The sequence below is a fragment of the Micropterus salmoides genome, unplaced genomic scaffold (assembly GCF_014851395.1).
Source record: "Micropterus salmoides isolate LMB-PRFRI ecotype aquatic unplaced genomic scaffold, ASM1485139v1 Ms_hic_scaffold_3, whole genome shotgun sequence".
Classification (NCBI taxonomy): domain Eukaryota; kingdom Metazoa; phylum Chordata; class Actinopteri; order Centrarchiformes; family Centrarchidae; genus Micropterus; species Micropterus salmoides.
In genome coordinates this window covers 12,618,142-12,636,072 of record NW_024042261.1, presented here as the reverse complement: position 1 = coordinate 12,636,072, position 17,931 = coordinate 12,618,142, and the positions used below count along the sequence as shown (strand labels likewise).

The 17,931-nt window shown below is 40.4% G+C and overlaps 1 long non-coding RNA gene across 1 annotated transcript; it reads right to left on the bottom strand.

Moving 5' to 3' along the window:
- Window positions 1-5,818: 5,818 nt before the first annotated feature.
- On the bottom strand, window positions 5,819-11,186 carry LOC119883232. The gene is made up of 2 exons (XR_005440608.1): window positions 11,092-11,186; window positions 5,819-6,085 (listed from the first exon to the last, which is right to left on the bottom strand). It is a non-coding gene; the product is annotated as an uncharacterized LOC119883232 (long non-coding RNA).
- Window positions 11,187-17,931: the final 6,745 nt, after the last annotated feature.

The following is a 17,931-nucleotide window of genomic DNA, read 5'->3' as shown; positions in this document are numbered from 1 at the left end:
CGGGAGAGTGGGAGCATGCTGGGCGCGTGTCGAGATGTTGCTTCCGGAGACAAAGGACAAGGGCAGAGCAAGAGAAGAGCTGCCCTGTTTTGTTTGTCTGGCCCCTTGGGGTGTGTCCCCAGGGGGCTTGGCTTTGTTCCCCTGAGGGTTTGTTTCCATTGAGAGGGAGGGCTTCCGGTCCTTTAACTGTAATGTCTATTTTAAAAGTCTATTTGTGCATATTTTAATCAAATATCTTCCCACAATCAAACCTTAATTGTCAAACGGTTATACTGTTCTTGGTTTCAAGCATTCGATAAAAGGAAAGGAAACAATTCCTTAGTCATTGTAATATTGGAATGGTTACCAGTTAAACACATTCAGGATTTCAGAATGAAAGAGACTTAACTCAATATTTCCTTAATAATATTGGCTGTTGCACATTCTTACTTGTAACTTATGGCAACTTATGAGGAGACAGTATTCCTTTGTCCACACAAAGAAATGTGGACACTGTCCTTTCTCCGGCGTCTGGAGTTTCTCACCAATTCATATCTGGGTGTGAAGATGAGAACATCCTTTGATGTGAGGTAATTAAACAAAGAGGAAGGTCAGTTGCCATGGTTACATGGGTGGAGGGGCAGTTTAGGGTTTCCTGCCCTCCTTCCAAAAGAGTTCTGATAGGCTGTTCAGGAGAAAGTTAGTTAGTTTCTGGATAGTGTTTATATTGTCATCTTATCAGTCATGCATAGAGTCTGTTATCTTAACTTCACCGGAGGTGGTAGGTTTTACGATCTAACTGCCCAAAACAGCACTTAGGGAAAGCAAACCTTTCACTTGGGTCAGGCTGTCTGTAGAGGGGAAATATCTCAACCCCCCTGCTCTTTCTCTCAGGGAGAGACAGAGATTTTTGGAATCTCATAATCGTATAAAATAATTAAACAACACTGGCTGATCCACTACATCAGCTAAGACCCTTTTCCACCACTAAAGGAGTAAAGGAGCTGGCCGAGTGAAATGGAAAGGATTTGAGGCCATCTACAGGCTGACGTGTGTAAAGTTTTCTTCCTTTCCAAGTATCAATAAGGATGTTCGTTTGCGTTCAGCTGCCCATTCCGCACCTGCGCAGTGTGTGTCACAGTCGCTCTCGCGCATCAGTGGTACATAACGTGTTGGCCAGTAATACTGTAATATTACTTTTCCCACTAAAGAATAGTTGACGGATTACTATTTCCAAAACAGTAATGTTATTACAGTTACTAATCATATTAAGGCTGCCCTACTGAACGCACCATCCCTGATGTGAATGCGCGACTGCGCTGCAGCTCAGCGGCACCGGACCTTATCAGCTGTTAGCCAAAAAGCTAAAGGAAGACAGAAGAACAGGGAGGAGAGGTATTTTCGACAGCTGTAAGTAACGTTGTTGCCATTATTGTGTATTTGTCACAGTCTAAGATGCAAAGAACATTGTTGTCCTTTGTAAACTTTGTGCGACCAGCAAAAAGCTTTTAACCGCGAACAATTCTACATTGACTTAGGATAATTGAAGCATCAGCTGAAGCAACACAACAACATGAAACTCAAACTCCAGTCGCTACTGCCAGTGATGCTTGGACTCATCGGGAGAGAGTGGCGTTATATCACCCCATAATAAGTAGGATAGAGTAGCTAATATTAATTTTTTAAGGAGTATCCTATATGCTAAGTGACTAGGTAATAGCCCAATTTATTTCTGAGTAACTTGCCCAGCACTGAGTTGACAATAAGCATCGGATAAATTGGGTATGTTTTGATTATTGCTTGTTATAGGCTATGTCTAATGTTTACTTTGACTTTGTTGTCGATTGATCAATGATATAGCCTACATCCACTTTGCTGTATGAATGGTTGCTATTTAAGTCTTTATGTCCTTATGTTAAAGGTTTTGGCAAGTTATAACTTCATTTCTTGTGAATGATTGTGACAGAGTTTATAAGGCCTTTTCAGACGCGGGGTCGCTCTGCGCTCCTCAGACGCGGGGTCGCTCTGCGCTCCTCATCAACAGACAGGCAAACAAGCTCTCCATGAGGTAACCATGGCAACGGCTTCTGTGTAACTAGTGTGATCCCGTGAAACTGTTGCGGTCGACTGGTTGATCTAATTTGAAAGTTAGTAGTTATATTATTTAGTTATAGACTCAATAATTTCATGTTGCACATTTAGCTGTTGAAGCTTGGTAAAAAATGAATACAAAATAATTATTATAGAGAGGGGGCAGTGGATTAGACACTTGTCTTTGATTCCCACTGCAACACATCCACCAAATGAGTTACTGTCTTGGGTCCTGGTTTACCATCCATATGTTACAATAGAGCCGCCGCCAGTTTTATCGGCGTGTGGGGAGGGTCTCAGTATATTTTCCTGCTTTTTTGCCCTTTGCCAATCACATGCCTGGTTTTAGTATCACCTCAGTGGCGGTGATACGGAAAAAAAGCACCAGGTATCAGATACAGTTAAAACTTTTACCCAATGGAAAACCAAAAAAGGCGAGCAGTCGAAGAAAGTCAAGCTGATACCATGTGGTGGAAAAGGGGCATTATAATCTGAGTCAACTGAACTCAGATTAGTGCTGCTGGATGAGGAGAAATAGACAGAGTGACAGCACTGGTAGGAGATTCAACATATGCTTTTTATCTTCACGTATCACTCTTTCATTGGTTCGGTCATCTACTAATAGAAAACCTGCTCTGTGTCGATTGATACTGACAGGAGATCAGATCAAAACTCTGAGCAGAGGAAATTATAGACATCTGCAAACTTGATCTGTCACTCCTCAGACAGCAAGCAAATAGTGAAGAATGTTAATAAGGATAATGCTTGGATATTATTTGTCTGTTAAATCATGTGAAGATATAAATATATTGTACTGTATTGTGAATGCATTATGTGTGGTACTATATGTAACTCATAAAGTGAGTTGTCTTAATTTGTGAAGGCTACATGCACATCTTCAAAAGTTTCAGATCAATATTCAGCCTTGAACGAGGTTCAGTGGGAGTTGAATTTTACACAGTAGCTCATATATACTGAGCTGCATTCAACATGGACAAAATTGTGTGTGCATATGAAAATGATAATTCCTGGAAACCTCAAAGGAAATAGCTCTGTTGTGAAGAACATTTCAGCTTGAGTTCTGGGAAATAACTCTTATTCACATTGGTTTTTCCTTCCAAAAGAAAAAGCAGCATATTCCTTTCTAAAACAGTGGCTAGCTGTGTCTCTAAAGCACAGTAAAATGGGGATGTGAAATGTTTTCCTGACTGAAACAACATGTTGTTAAAATATGAAAAGTACATTTTATAATGGCAAAATCATACAATATGATTTTGTTTTGAATTAATTCAGGGGCCTGCAAAGAATAAGACAATATCAAATGCCCACTTCACTCAGTCGGTTACATTTATATCAACTCACAAAAAAAGCAATTAAAATACGTTACAATTTTGCTATGAATTTACAAGGTTATATCTGTGTGGTATCTCAGTAGTTTACAGATATTGAGCTTAATGCCATGTTTCTTTTTTAGGTCCTGAGTATTATTTCTCATGTTGGCATTGTTTGCATATGGCATGTGCTTTGTCTGTTGACCCGTCTTTTCTTCGAAATCCAAAATATTTACATACCAGCTGATTTATTCCAGAGTGTAGTAATTATAACCTCCAGTCTCAGCCAATTTCCTCGTCCTTTTTTGGGTGCATGCCATGAGCAATAGGAAAGAGCCACGCAGGTGGAAAGGATGACACAGGTGTGATGATGATGAGGATATGTATCGATGTTTTCACTTTGCATTGATAATATTAGGTTGTTGATCACTGAATAAATGTATCCATATCAATTGATTGTTCCACCATCACCTAAAAGAACCTGAACTTTCAAACCTCCTATTACCATCGAATCCTAATATATTTTTGGGAGATTTTACCTTTTCGACAGTAAAACCTTGAAATTTCAAATGACCCTATCTCATGAGCTATTGGTAGTGAAAAATATTTCCACTGCCCATTTTACAACTTTATATACAGAAAAATATGTTTTCAAGCTTCATAATGGAATAGCTGCATTAGAATTATAAGTTAATTATGCAAATTCTTCAGCTTTTCTGCAGGGTTCTTGGAGCTATACAGTTGTTTTTAATAAATACTGATTCAAAGTAAATGTTGTTGAAGCCTCCGAGTGGTGATAAGTTGATTTGCTTCCTTTGCAGTCTATTTGGTTTAACATCTTACTTGTATTTGTTGTGTCATTGTAATCACATATTAGTGTAATCATACTACAAACTACATTTTATCAGTTTGCTATGTATTATTTAAATGAAATGAGGTCTTTAAGAAGCAATAGCATGGGGAAGTGTTACAATGACCCCATACTGTATCTACACACTGATGTAGTTAGCATAAATGTAATTAACTTGATATTGTCTGCTAAAATACATCAAACTAGATATAAAAGGTGTGATTTCTGTCAACCCAATATTTGCATTTAATCAAACCTCAAAGCCATATTGAATGTTTTATAGACTTTCCATTCTAGAGAACAGAGACAGGAAAAAAAGATGTGTTATAGAAGTGGAGATAGAAAATGGCTTTTTGTCTACCATCCTTTATAGCTACTGACCATGATTACGATGTTTGATTATTATGTTACTGTGGCACAGTGACCCACAAGACTATAATTTAGTAAGGGAAATGGACAATAAAATTGACTTTTCTCCACAATATTCCTCATGAGCTATTTCACACTCCCTCCAAATATCACTATTTGTGGAGAAGGATGAATGTTGTAATGAATAGTACCATTTGAAACTAAGTGGCTAGCAGTGGTGTGTGTCTCACATTCACTAAAAGCAGATTTAAATGCATGGTTTGTTTTTTTGAAGTGGGGTTGTATGAGGTACTTATCCAGAGTCAATGCATTACGTACAGTAGATGACGATCCCCACTTTGGAGAAAAAGACATGAGTACCAGTACAGAAGCTAAACAACCTACTGCTGTGGACAGGGTCAGTAGTAAAACGTATATTAGACACCTGAAAAGAATAAGTGTTAGTGCACGCTATATTTAGAATTTTTTGACTACTTAACCTTGCTGTCAGACAGCCTTTTCTTACCTTGGTACATTCAGGCCGTTGCACAAATCTAGGGGGGTCCCATGGAGATTCTTTTTCCCATTCCCATCTGAGACAATAAAAGGGCTAAATATCTACACATTATTTAGGAAAAACCTGATAGGCCAGGGGTAAAAAAAATCTTTCTGTTGAGCCTATATCTACGTCTTTGTATCTAATTGTTCATTGTGAACCATAACACAAAATGTTGAACATCACAAATGTTTACTTCTGCCACCTAAAACAGTAAACATTATCTGATATTACTATATTTAAGATAGATAATAGGGGTAGTGATGGAACAGTGGATAAGAGACATGCTTTTGGTGTGACAGACCCCACTGTGACACAGTCACCAATGTGTCCCTGAGCAAGACACTTAACCCCTTGTTCCTCCCGTGAAACTAGCTCGTCCTTAATAATAATAACATCATCAAGCAAAGATTTTTGAAATGCCCCCGGTAAAGCCTCATCGTCCCATCTTCTCACCGTACTTACTGTAGTGAATCACGGATCACGTTTGCTGGTAAAGTAATGAGTAAAGCCATACAACTGGAGCAGTTAAAATAAATGGGTTTCATATCTCTTATGAATATTATGAGCCTATAGTATAGTTTGGAAGGCGTTTTCAAATTAGGTTTAATATGAATTTGTTTATGACTGTGGGTTGCATTTGTTTCTCTAAGACTCAGAATATAAATGCGAACGGCTGTAACGTGGTTTATTGAGTTGATACTTAAATGTGCAAGGGGGGAAGGCAGAATACGGTGTCTGGTGAAAGGTGTCCAAGTGGGGGGTCCCAAGTTACTGGGTTCAGGCTGAGAGGGACAAACAGAGCTCGCTGTCCTTGGGAGGAGTTGAATTCCAGCACTGGTCGGGGGAGGGAATCCAGTCACGCAGAGGATCCAGAGTTCGTGTGCTGCAGGAGTGTAGCGGAGACAGAGTCAAGTCCAGGCAGGGAATCTGCACACAGAGAACAGAGTTAGACAAGTACAACAATAACGAAGCAACAAATTGAGTGTGCAGTTTAGTCTACAATCTGGTGACGAGTTGCAGAGACGACAAGGTATATATGGTGTGGTAGATGATGAGCAGCCGGTTCCTGACTCCCGTGCACCTGGCTCCACTCCTGCGATTAAGCGCACACACAGAGAGGCACAGGGAGGGGAGGAGGAGAGAGAGATGAGTACTCATTGGGCTGCAAAGGCAGCAGGCCTGACATCTAGATGAGACTTCAGATGTTAGAGTAGCCAGAGAGAGTGAACATTTCTGTGTCTGTAATTTTACTTTTGTTTAGTTTTGATTTTTATTACATTAGGTGTTAAGAGTGTAATCATAGAATCCAGCAACCCTATGGATACACTACATATGGCGTGTGGACGCTGTAGCCATGTTTCTATGTCCAGTTGAATGCATTACTTTAACTTTCATTTCATTTCAACATTGTTCTAAATCAGTGAGTAAGAAGTGTGATCATGTACAGTAGCGAGTGAATATGATCCATAACTTGATGTTCTAGTCCCTATAAGGGGATGTTATGGACATATATACTCCAGGGCTATTATGGTAAATGGTCTGTATTTGTATAGCGCCTTTCCAGTCCTTTCCACAACTCAAAGCGCTTTACACTACATCACATTCACCCATTCACACGCATTCATACACTGCTGCTAAGGAGCCAACTGCACATCAGAACACACGCATTGACACAACGGAGTCGGGCGCAATTTGGGGTTCAGTGTTTTGCCCACGGATAACTCAACATGCAGACAGGGGGAGCCAGGGATTGAACCACCGACTCTCTGGTTAGTGGATGACCGCTCTATCCCCTGAGCCACAGCTGCCCACATTATGCCCACGCAATCGACAGTTCCTGCATGGTTTAAGAGTTGAGATGATGGCAGTGTTTGACAGTGCCAGATAAAGCATCAAAAATTTACGCATCACAAACAGTTGGCTGACATGGCCAACATGGTCAGTGGTCTTAATCTAGAGGGAGGACTTGGTTTGACCAGAGATGAGTAAGTGAACGAGCTAACAGGTCTGCAGAGACTCAACAGGAAGAATAACTGAGGTCTCTCCTTTTTCTGTTCAGTCAAAACACCACAAGACTGACCCAGAGTGTAGGTGAAGGGAAACATTATAAAAGGTTTACCTATGTTTGGAAATATTTAAAGAAAGATCTGAGGAACAGAATGATGGGTCATGAGTTTGTCAGTCTGCACACTAACGTGAAGGTTACAGATCTGCAGGTCAGATTCTGAGCTTCATCTCTTTTCTGTTGAGGCTTCAGTGACTCCAACCTGACACATTCACAACTCATTGACAGATACATTTAATAACTAACAAAAAGCATGTTAAATGTCAAAACTTTGCAGAAGATGTTGGCAGTTTGAATTAAATCCAGTGTCAGAAGTTATTTTGTGGCTCAGGTACGTGTGTGTTTTCTGCCACAGAGAACCAGGAGCCTTTCATGTTGGGTAGCCCAGGGATGTTGTACTCTGTGGCATTAAAAACAGCCTTATCAAAGGGTTGCATCCACGTTGCAGGCAAACACACACACACCCACCCCCCTTATGTATATACACTGCCTCTCACACCACTCTGAAGTGTATAGGAAACTCTGGCTCTTCTTCTTTTCTTCTGTCTCCAGTAATTTAGTGTCTTTTTCCCTACAGACACACTGCAGCATCAGGACATGCCATGACAGCTTTACTGTTTACTCTGAGTTAAAGCATAACTAGACAAGACAGGTGATCCTGAGTCTGTCAGCAACATTTTGTCATAAAAGCCAGTACATTTGACTAAAGATTTTGTGTATAAATTATACTTGATACTTCTTGAATGCTGGTTTCAGAAGAAAGTCAGATCTTTTATAATATTACTTGAACTTTTAGTATGTGAACTCTGAAAATTAAGATTTAAATCACAAACTATCTGATCAAAGAATAAGCAAACAACACCATGAATTGGACCAGAGGCCTGTACCACGAAGCAAGTTCAACATACCCAGGGTATGTTTTAATTGCGATCGGGATGAGTGGTCACACAAAGCTGGTTATCAACTTGGTAAGTCAGTCCCGGGTTTCCCAATCCAGCCAGGAGTGTGTTTACATATCAGAGGTGGTGTTAGCAGCAGATGACCAGTCAAAAACGTGAACAAGTCTACTGACAGCAAACTGTAATAGTAGACAAATAGACAGTAGCACAGCTGCAGCTGACACATGCAGAAAGACAGAAAATGGCAGATAGTGTGAATGTCTGAATGGACCGGCGTAGCCAAAAATATGAATGTTTATTTAATGTGTTCTTATTACGTATATGAAAGCATTAGACTTTTTCCTTTCAGCTTGCCTATGTGTCGGACTCGGGCTCACTTTTAAGAACTTCTTGTCACTTCAAAAATCAGTTTAATTTATTTAACAAACTACAAATTGTTCCAAATATTGTTCTTAATAAACTACATAAATCAACGAAATGGAAAATCCATTCATGCCATGAAAGGTGCTGAAATAGTGGTTGGAAGACTGTATCACATGTACTGTCACTGACCAGTCTCTATAATAGGCTACAAGATAACCATTTACCTAAAATAAAGCTATTCATATTAAACTTAATTTCAGTAGGCCCACCAAAGTATATTCTCATAATTATTTATTTAAAACAAGTGGTAGCCTACAAGACTTGAGTAGCATAGGATGATGTCGCTACACAGAACTTTCTCCGCATCACTGCAGCAAACATAAAGGCAGCCTGCTCCAGAGCAGGTTAGCCGTTCAGCATAATTTACCATGTTGATCTACCCTGGTAAGTGAACCACAGCCGTGGTACTGAAAACCCAGGGTTAACCCTGAAGGTATCTGGATAAGCTCTTCATACAGACCCTGGGTAACACAAACTTTCATCTTTGAACATTCAGTGCTACAGACAAGTTTTCATCAGTACACAAAAAAGTGTTAAGGTTTAGTGCCCTTTTTTTCCTCCCCATAGTGTTTGTGTTTAAAAGTGTCAGTTAATATGACAACAATGCACACTTGTAATTTTCACTTCAGCAATTAACAAACAAATGTACCTGATTCTCTCTAAATGATTAACTTCTGCTGACTAAAGACGATGACTTTAGATTCAGGAGCCCCAGAATAATAGTTTAGCTTTTTCATTTATTAAATGCCAGTAATCATATTGGAGATGGTATTTAATCACAGTATCTAATACCAGCAATAATGTCTAACAGGCCACATGAGAGAGATCTTATGACAGAAAGGGAGACAAGGTGAACCAAGAGAGGGAGTAGGAAAGGTTTAGTCCTCTAGCCTCCATGTTAAAACCCTCGATGTCTTTGAGCTGCATGAAGAATGGTAGTGTGGCAGTTTAAGTTAAAAGGTTTCTGCTGTGCAGCCTCAGATCTACACTTCAAGCTGTCATGATCAGACATCCATCAAAACTATATGAAGACAGAAAAGGGGAGGAGAAAGAGGTTGAGCAAGATGTAGGAGAATAAATCTGCCCTTGAAACATGATTCGTGTTGAAAAGTGGCAGATAAATATTTACACACACACACACACACACTCATTACTTTTTTTCAATGCTCAAATGTTACAGTACAAAATGAAAATGCTTTATACAAGTTATAATGGGAAAAAGACACTTTTTGGGAAGGTTAGATTTTCTGTGAGATAAAATTAGTGATGAAACTTTTATACTGGAAATAAAAAAAAAAAGAACACACATTTGTGAAACAAAGTTGTTTGGTTTACATTTTGTCACTATTGTTTGATTCATATCAACCTGTGGATCATGTATCAGTGGCCTGTACTACAAAGCGGGGTAACTGGCTTATCCAGGTGACTTCAGGAGTAACTTTGTGACGTCGGGTGTAACTTCCCGATTAACACCTACTACTAAAGGTGGATACGTGTTACCCGAGGTCTGTTGCCATGGCAATTTACGCTGCCTCTCTAAACTGCTCCGAGCAGGTTTTGTTCGTGGTTAACTCGAGGTTACCCTGCACGTGAACTACACACCACATCTTTACTCAGTGTTAATGATGAGAAGTAGGATATTAATTCACACCACTTAATAAAATGTTCTGAACACAACAGTATTACATTCAGACAGCGAGCTCTGCAGCCTCTGTGATTTTAGAGAGGAATCTTAATTAATTAATGGGATAAAAAATACAGAGCCAGAGTGAGGGTTAATAACGAGAAAAAAAAAAATTTCCTACATGAAAGTGTGAAATTTACATGAAATGTCGTAAAAAAAAAAGAAAACATAAATGACAATCACTCTGGTGTTTTCTTCTTAATATGCCCAATCCAAGGCAAAGTCTCTAAGGTGCATGATAGTGATTGTTGACTAATCTCAGGAGTATTTCCTCACTGCTAAATCCGATTTCAAAGTTTAATATAACTTTCCAATGCATGCATACTACACGGCAGTGTGTGTGTGTGTGTGTGTGTGTGTGTGTGTGTGTGAGAGAGATTTTGCAGCCTTACAAAATGAAGTTTCTCTCAAATGTGACTAATTTTACTTGTAGATTAATCTACAAGAAATTAAATTTTCCCTCGGATTATTCCCCCTGTGCGGTGGCTCCTTTTTTTCTATTACAATGGACCTTATGTGCAGTTGTACCTTTACATCTTAATCATAAAAGAGCCCATGAAATACATAAGAGTTTTGAACTACAATAAGAACACTACAAATTTACTCCATGCGATGCCAACAAGCCTCCCTGACTGTCGGTCGATACGATATTAGATTTAGCCATTAACTTGTCTTTACATTCCTAATTTCCTGACACTACCAATGTGCATTCCTCTGGAGAAATATGGAGCATGTGCCGATGCACAAAAACTCTGCCTGCATGGCCGAACACACCCCTTTTATGTGAACACGCACCAACTCCAATTAAGTTAACATCGGGTTAACATGGACTAAACTATCTAAAACTTATCCACCTTCCTACCGTTTAACTCCAGTGTAGGCGGTCAGAGCTTGTCAATCCTGAGTTTGGCTGATAACTCTGAGTTATCTTTGAGTAGGTTGAACTCCCTTCGTAATACAGGCCACAGATCTGTGGTTGACGCAGTTGTGAAGTCGTTGATGGTGACAAACTTTTTTCAGAGCTCAGGAAAAGCACAGGTGGAATTAATAACGTTAATGATGTCTGCAGTCTGGAGCTTACTGGGACCTCGTTAGTGTTAATAGTTCCACCTGTGCATCTCTGCTAGTAAAGTCAGAGAAAGACAAGAGCCGCTTTCACACAGAGACCCCGCAATAAATGCGGAAAGTATGTCCGCCAATATACCTCATTTGCTCATTCATACTGAACAAAATATTGCGAGATAAACCCACAACCATGTGTGCTTTCACGTAGCATTCTGGCTTACCTCCACTGAGTCCGCCTACGCCGCACCTGCCTGAGCTCATCCGGTCAATTTTCGCAATAAAATATTCTGTGCAGATTCCCGATCGTAAAATAATAAACACTGTTAAAACAGACAAAAAAGAAACCATTTAAGTATGTAGCCTACTTAATCATGGTAGGAGCACAAAAGCAAGCACTTATTACCAAATCAACAAAATCTAAACATGTCAGCAACATTGGGCAGGCAAATGCTGATTCTGATGGATAAGCAGCCTAAAGAGGATGGAACGAAATGGGGTCAGAGAGAGCTGTGAAGAAGGTAGTAGAAGCACAAAAACGACAAAATAACAACAAGTAAATGCTAAAACACTTCCAGTGGACGCCTGGGGACCTAATAAAACCGTGGCGCAGCCGGAGTCAATGGACTTTCAGAGTTAGACTGTTAATAAAAGACTGCGACTTGTAACACAACAGCGTTTAAATGTTATTCCTGCTCCGGCATGCCAGCTGTGGCTTTGACATTGTTCCGCCTCCGTTACTACCAACATTCCCGGCTCAAAGGCGCATCAAATCAGACCCCCTTTCCGGCTCGGTACCTTTCACACAGCGCAGCGAGCCAGCGTATTGGCATAATAATCCTGGAAAATTGGGCAGTGTGAAAGCGCCAATGGACAATGGAAGAGACAGAATGGTATGGAAAGAGCTTCTAAAAACTATTAGATATTGGATCACACTGCTACTTATAAATTACCGTTTAAAAGCAAATGTAAATTATGAAAATATTTGCCTTGTCCTTTCTGGACTATCCTGAGTACAGAAAGACTTGAGCAGTGTTTTGGTTGAATGTCTGCGTCAAAGACATCACAGTTTCTTTTACAAAGAGTGCCTGTCCAGATATTATTTTTTTTCCCTGGATGGAAAATAATTTCGAACAAACATATGTTTACACATTGTGAGAGTAGAAGATTTGCTTCGAGTTGCTCCCCCTTTTGTGCCTCCTTTTTCCAGACTGTTAAAGTGGGTTTTGTGTGCTTTAGCTGGAGAGTGACGCAGTGTTTCTGTCTGAATAATTAATGATTGGCTGTACAGTCCTTCAACATTTACAAACTGACTGATGTAATGTTTAGTATTGCTGTACACTGTGTGCAGTGCTTATCTAATGCTCTCTGAATTATTAAGTGTTTGTGATTTGAATATAAAAATGTCGCCACTGTGTTCTGTCATTTCTCCTAAAGGGGCCCAGCAAATATAACACACATAAACATCCACACTCCAGTACAGATGCTTTATAACATCTAGTTATATCTTTAAAATGTCTACCATATTTATCCTAGACAGCATGCAGTGATGCATATTGATGCTAGACATTTTGACAAAATGGGACTCATGTTGGCCATGCAACGGAAATGCCATGTCCACATCTTTACAGAGACCTGCCCCATCAACATCCCGGATCAAGCACTTGGCGGGTCGTCTGTGTTCAGAGCTGTCAGCGCAAGACTGTGGACTGTATTTTACACCCATGATACTTCGTGCTCAAATGCAGTCAAGATGTGCACATGTTTCCCATATATCAGACTTTTTAATGTGAAGATGAAAACCATATTATTTTTTTGCTGCAGTTTATATTCACCCCAGAAGCAAATTCAAAAAATGCACTGCGGAATGTTCTGGGTGTATACGTGCATGTAAATAGCTGTAATAAGCCTATTGTTTATTTTAATACACTTAATTTTCTGTTAAGGTGTGTGTGTGTGTGTGTGTGTGTGTGTGTGTGTGTGTGTGCCATGTTTCCATCCAATTGTCATGCAAAAATTTAGCGCACTTTTGAAATGTCGCAAAAAACAAACAAAAAAAAGATTGTGATGTGCGTTTCCATCATCCTGTGCAAATAAACAAGGCTATGGCAAGCGTTACACATGACTGTAAATACACATGACTATAAACAAGACATATGGGTTCCAAACCAGAAACAAAACCAGTTGCTTGAACCTGATGGCACGTCATCTTAGAAAAATGAGAGAGGTCCTCAGAAATGTGTTTCAAGCGGGCAAACTGCTACCAGCCATGTCTCCGCACGTTATGGGAATATCCGGTGTTCTGCGAGTTTGCATGCCACCCGAGAATTGCATAATATCGCTATAATATCCTTTTGTGGGGTTCATCAATGGGGATAAATGATTCTAAGTATATAGCCTATTCTATGAACGTTTAGAGTCGTTAATATTTTATTACACTCAGAAGTAGCATTCATTGAGATTCGGCAAAACTATGCGGTGATAACCCCGTTTGATCAGTGTGCAGAGCAAAGTATCTGAAAAGGACCTTTTAAGAGGTGAATGCATAATGCGGCATAACAGATGATGAAGGCTACCTGCCCAGATTTGCATCCATCTCTTTTCTCAGTACAAATGAGCATTACCAGCCGCGAGGTGCATGAAATTCTCGCAAGTTTGCAGAACTCTGCACAACTGGGCAAGACACCGTCAGACGTGAGTTACAAGTTCGCTACGTCAAGAACATCTCCCATTTAGAGCATTTACTCTTTTTCGACAAAGGCAAAAACCACCTCAAGCAAGTACAAACTTTTTTGCGAAACTAAGTTGTTTTTTTCGAATTTTGCCATTTACATCAACCTTTTCTAATGCGATACTTCAGAATGCGCATTAGAAAACGTTGTTGGAAACACGGGGTGTGTGTGTGTGTGTGTCTGTGTGTGTCATGAAGGGACTACAAACTTTCTTTTCGTTAAACAATCTCGTGTTGTATAATGACAAATAACCAACCTTGTAATTTTGGTTCCAAAGTCTAAGGCTGCAGTCAAAAAGTAAAGAGTACTTTCCTAACCATTCTTTCTTGACCTCGATAGAAAATGTCATGAGGTCAAGGAAAATTGTGAGGGATATTTCATTAGGACTAGAAAAGACAACTGCGGGGTTTGTCTTTTCACAGATACTCAGGTACACAGCTTCTCCACTGTCTCAGTCGCTGTAACTAACATGACCCACATAAAATAACACTGCAACAAAACAGCGACTACACAGATGAAGAGCCATCCACTAATGTCACAGTAAAGTTAGTTATCATCCAATACATGTAGCTGTGCTCACATTGATGAGCCTCTGGTGAAATGTAAATGTAACGTTATCATGTAATGGGCATTGGATTAGTTCAGTGTCAAGCTGATAAAACTATTACTGTAACGTTGCAGTGGGAGTTTACCAGCATGTTGTGTGAAGCTGTCTCCCTGTTTGTGTATAGACGTGTCACACTGCATTTTTTCCCCAGGAGTTTGAGCCAATATGGGCTCGGTGTTGATCTGCCTCTGAGTCGGGAATGTTGAAGTAACAGAGCCTGAACATTGTCTGGAGAAAAGCCACTGCCTGCATGCCGTTCTTTCCGCGTTTATTGCGGGATTTCTGTATAAAAGTGGTTGTTTCGAATTGTGCTTGCTCATGAGTTCAAGTGAGCACGTGTAGGACCATACACTTTAAATCCGCACCGCTAGTGGCTGCTGAAAACTACTTAGTGCCACTTTAAGAACCAACACAACAGGGCTGTCCCTGGAATGAAGGAAGGAAGATGCAGGCTGTGGATGTGTAATGTAAAAAAATATTTTATTTCCAAAAGACAATTGGACTACTACCAGATACTGCACACAATGTTGACCAATAACCCAACATACAAGCTAAGTGGTATATATCTTGATGAGGCTATCTTCAGTTACTGACCTATAAAAGAGCTCCTGAGGAGTAGCAGAGTTAGGGCCCGTGTCCACCAAAGCGTTTTTTTCTGACACCAGCGTTTTTTTCAATTCATTACAATGGGAGCGCCGCATTTTTAGAACATGCGCTGAGTGTCTTTTCCACACTGGGCGTTTTTTTCTGATCGCAGAGAGTTGAAAAATGTTCAACTTAGGGAAAAAAAGCGTTCTCATCACTGTCACTTTTTCCCAGCCGTCCAATCACAGTGCAGGAGGGGCGGGACACCACACAAGCATATCTGAGCTTGAACGAAGCGATGTGCCTACGCATTGTTACATAGATGCTGTTTAAGGCAGAGATAGCAATCTTCATATTAGGAATATTTCTGGTTGTTTACTTCTAACTGCAATGCACTACAGGAAGTGCTGGGGGCAGTATCGCTTCCACTGTCTGCCATGACTGCTTGTACGCTATTTAATTAGTAAATACACTTTTGAGTGGTTTTGAGGCAAGACATCAACTGTGTAGAACTTGAATATTGGCAGTTTTACCAAAGCTGATGGATCGAAAATGTGCTCAAACGTGTTCGGGGTTGAGAAGCTCCACAAGTGCCCGCGAGGTGAGCTGTACCAGCTGGCCGGTGCCAGTCACGCCCACAGAGCCTGGTCCCAGTTACTCGGACCACTGCAGCAGCAACAACAGAGGGCAAACTAAAGAAGATAGAGAGTTATATTCAAAAAGTTATAAAGGCAGTGTTTCCTATACGTTCATTTATTTGTGGCAGCCCGCCGCAATACCAACGCTGACCGCGTTTTTGATTTTGTTTTATTTTATTTTACTAAGCCTATTTAAAATCTTATTTGATTGCAGGTGAGCGTCATAGCGCATTGGCGCAGCGCATCCTCTCTCTCTCTCTCTCAAACACAACCGCACAAATCTGTTCAACACAATGCTGGTAATGTCGGAGACGCAGCTTTAAAAAGTTATTAGTAATGAGTAATGGTTTAAAGTACAACAAACATATTAAAAGAACATCTGGCTCGTGATGTAGCCTACAGAACATTCTCCACTGAGTTATTGCCTAAAACCTATTAGCACTTTTGAAAAATAAACTACAGAAGTAGTATGAAAGGGGGCTGTTGCTTTATTGTTCTAAATAGATATTACATTGTCAGTGTACAGTTTAAAGTTTGTATAAATCAGTAAATTATTGGAGTAGCTTAGGCTGTCTTGTCTTCTTCCCTGGTTTCCCCGTTCCCCCGACGTTGATATTGGTGTTTATTCTGAATAGTAAAACTCGTTCACTTAATGGTAACGTTAGCTAGTTAGGCTGTGTGTTGGAGATCAGTAATTCACTTGAAAGATATTTAATTAGTTAAATTGTTTAATTAGAGTTAGGGGGTGACACAAATAATCGTGACTAGACGACTAATCGAATGAATAATTAACAGATTAGTCGACTAAGAAAATAGTCATTAGTTGCAGCCCTAAACCACAGCGTCTCGAAAAAAAACCGCCTCCAAAGCACACCCTAGTGCTTCCAGCTAGGCGTTTTCAGAACAGCAGCTGACGTTTTCAGCTGGTAAAAAACGCTTTGGTGGACACGGGCCCTTAGACAGCAAAATGGGAGATATAGAGCTTGCTGTTGCTGTGTGGCTTTCCTTACAGGAAAACCAACGATCTATCCAAAGGAGGAGGACACGAGGCTCATGGCATTGTGCTCACAAATGGGAAGAGGATGCTAATATGGGTTTTCAACGTAGATCACAGGGTATGCTTAAGATGAACATATGAAAGCATAATTGAAATTGCTCCTGCATATGTAATGTGTTCTGTATACAGGTCTTATCTATTGCCAACACAACAACAATGTACCAGGTTTATAAATGAAAACTAGACAAAATCAGCACACTATTTTTTTTTTTTTCACTTTATTTTGTGGTCTACAGGAAAGGAGCAAAATATGTGCCAACTCCACCACTCATGTCATTATGGTGTAGATTTATTTAGAATCGATCCAAAGAACTCTCCTTTGACTATGACTCTTTGAGAAGGGAGCAGACCCATAGGTGGGGCCAAGATAGGGAGGTTCTCTTGGTTGTCTATTGGCTGGCACAGTGTTGTCTAATTGGTCTTTGATGTGCCAAAGACAAAGCGGTCCGCTTCCCCACACTGGCACAGTGCGCTGAAGTTGAGCATGGCTTTTAAACACATGCCAACAGCCCAGTTTCAGCCACTGTGTGGGAGCCATTGATGGATGCCACGTCTGCCATGAAGGCTCCCCATGGTCCACATGCACAAGACTATCTGAACACAGGAAACTCTTCCACTCTGTCAAGCTTCAGGCAATCTATGACTGCACTGGCAAATTACTGGACATATGTTACCCTGTTCACCAGTTACCCTGGTTCAGTTCACGACACCAGGGTACTAAGAAATAGTCCAGTCATTGTCAGGGGCTGTTACCCACCTCTCACATCTCCACACTGGTGAACAAAGCTTAGAAACGACTCTATTTCTTGAGTGAGCTTAAGAAGTTAAAATTCCTGTGCCAAGTTCTTGTCAGCTTTTACAGAGGAGCAATAGAAAGCATCCTGACTGGAAACATCACTAACTGGCATGGGACGCGTGTGGCCCAGGCCCAGAGGGCTCCGCAGCGGGTGATTAAAATTGCTCTGAAGATCATTGGTACCCATCTCCCGAGCATCAGTGAGATGAGGTGCCTGCGCAGAGC